Source organism: Tarenaya hassleriana, unplaced genomic scaffold, assembly GCF_000463585.1.
Source record: "Tarenaya hassleriana unplaced genomic scaffold, ASM46358v1 Cleome19, whole genome shotgun sequence".
Lineage (NCBI taxonomy): Eukaryota > Viridiplantae > Streptophyta > Magnoliopsida > Brassicales > Cleomaceae > Tarenaya > Tarenaya hassleriana.
Genome location: NW_010965304.1, coordinates 2,376,167 through 2,378,340, shown reverse-complemented (window position 1 = coordinate 2,378,340; position 2,174 = coordinate 2,376,167).

Sequence of the window (2,174 nt, the reverse complement as noted above, 5' to 3'; positions counted from 1 at the left end):
TATTTATTTAAATTATTATAACGTAATATTTTAAATTTATAAATATCAATCTTTATAAAATAAATTTGTATACAAATGTTGCATCTAAAATTCATTATATTTTATTGGTTGTGAATATTATATTTAAAATTTTATTATATATTAATATTTGAGAGGTTGTAAATTGAAAAAATTTGATTGGTTATAGGTTTCTATATTTAAAATAGAATATTATTTGATAATTTCAAATAGTTGATATTTTTTATTAAAATTATTATATAAATATATAAAACAATTTAAATTTATACTTTACATTCTCTAAAATAATAATATATAATAAAATTTTAAATATAATATTTACAATCAATAAAATATACTCAATTTGCAATGTCTCAAATATTAATATATATTTTTATATTTTAATAATTGATAAAATATTTTTTATAATTAATAATTGGTGATTTTTTTTATAATAAATTTAAAGTGAAATATTTTTTTAAATAATTTATATAGTTAATAGTCTTTTTTTGTGTAAAATTAATAGTTGATGGTCTTTTATGTTGAATTTTAAGTAGAAGTTTTTTTTTTGGTGTAAGTAGAAAACTTGAAAAAAAAAAAATTGGTTTGTTCCTAGAACATGTATCCATATATGTATATAGATAAATACTGAAGATTGAATACAACTTTTTTATTACACTTAATAAGGGTAATAACTTTCTGATACTAATTATTTTTTAAAAATGATATATTATTCTTAATGAATAAATGGATACAATATATTTTTAATCTGAAATCTATTGCCCGTGTGTATTAACATGTGGTGTCGTAATGATTCCTTTCACTATGATATATATCATAAATTTTTTGCATAACACTGGAAATCATATCCATATTTTTTTTCTGTACTTTTGTGAGGCATAACGTTTTCTTTATATCTTTTGTAGAATGAGAAACAAATTTCAAGTTATACTTATATTGATGGTTATACATATATATATATATATATATATATATATATATATATATATATATATATATATATATATAATGAAAGTGCAACAAATAGATGCAAAAAAAATGAAGTCATAAAAAAATTGTCTATTCTTGAAAAATTAACTGTGTATAAACTTGTCGTTATTCTGTACAATCCTGGTTTGGACTCACCATTTTTTCAAATTAAACAAGGATTCAAATCATTAGAAACACATATCTTGTTCATGACATAGTTGTAATCGTTAGTTTAGTCGATATTTGATTAGCCCAAATTTTTAAAGATTGTTTTTAATAAGGATCCATATATTTTTTTATTAAAATTCTATTTTTATATTTTTTAAAATTTTATTATTTGTTCAAATATATTGTAATGTGTCATGTACTCTCTCAGATCATAGAGACCAAAACAAATTGCCAGAATTCTAAGAACCAAGCGTTCTTTTTATTTATGTTTCATTGTTTTTTGGTTTCCTTCAATATATTTTTAGAAAGAGGAAGTTTGAAATCCTAATTAACACAAGCATATGATAACTCTGGTAAATATATACATTTTTTTTGGAATTTCTTAAATATACTATTGACTGTTGATATATATATATATATATATATACACACACATAAGTAGTTTCACTAATTGACCAAAATTAACGTGTTATTAAGATTGCGATTTGCTGTGATATTAAATTTGTTTTTTAATTTTAAGATATTTCGATATGATCGCATTGACTGTAAGTTTAAATGTTTCCTAAAAAAATAAATTTCTTCCGGATAATAACCATCTAATTAGAAATATATATATATATATATATACACACACATAAGTAGTTTCACTAATTGACCAAAATTAACGTGTTATTAAGATTGCGATTTGCTGTGATATTAAATTTGTTTTTTAATTTTAAGATATTTCGATATGATCGCATTGACTGTAAGTTTAAATGTTTCCTAAAAAAATAAATTTCTTCCGGATAATAACCATCTAATTAGAACGGGCTTTTATCAAAAATACCCCTATTATGCTACAAAGACTTCAAGGCATACCCCTGCAAAAATAAAAAAAAAAGTTAGTTCAAAACATACCCTTATAATTATGTTATTCCCATAATACCCATTGGCGTGGGTCCCAATGACAGAAACAGAAGAGAGAGAAAACAGTTTTCGGTTCCCTATGAAAAAATTTAAATATTTTAAAATTTTTAAAA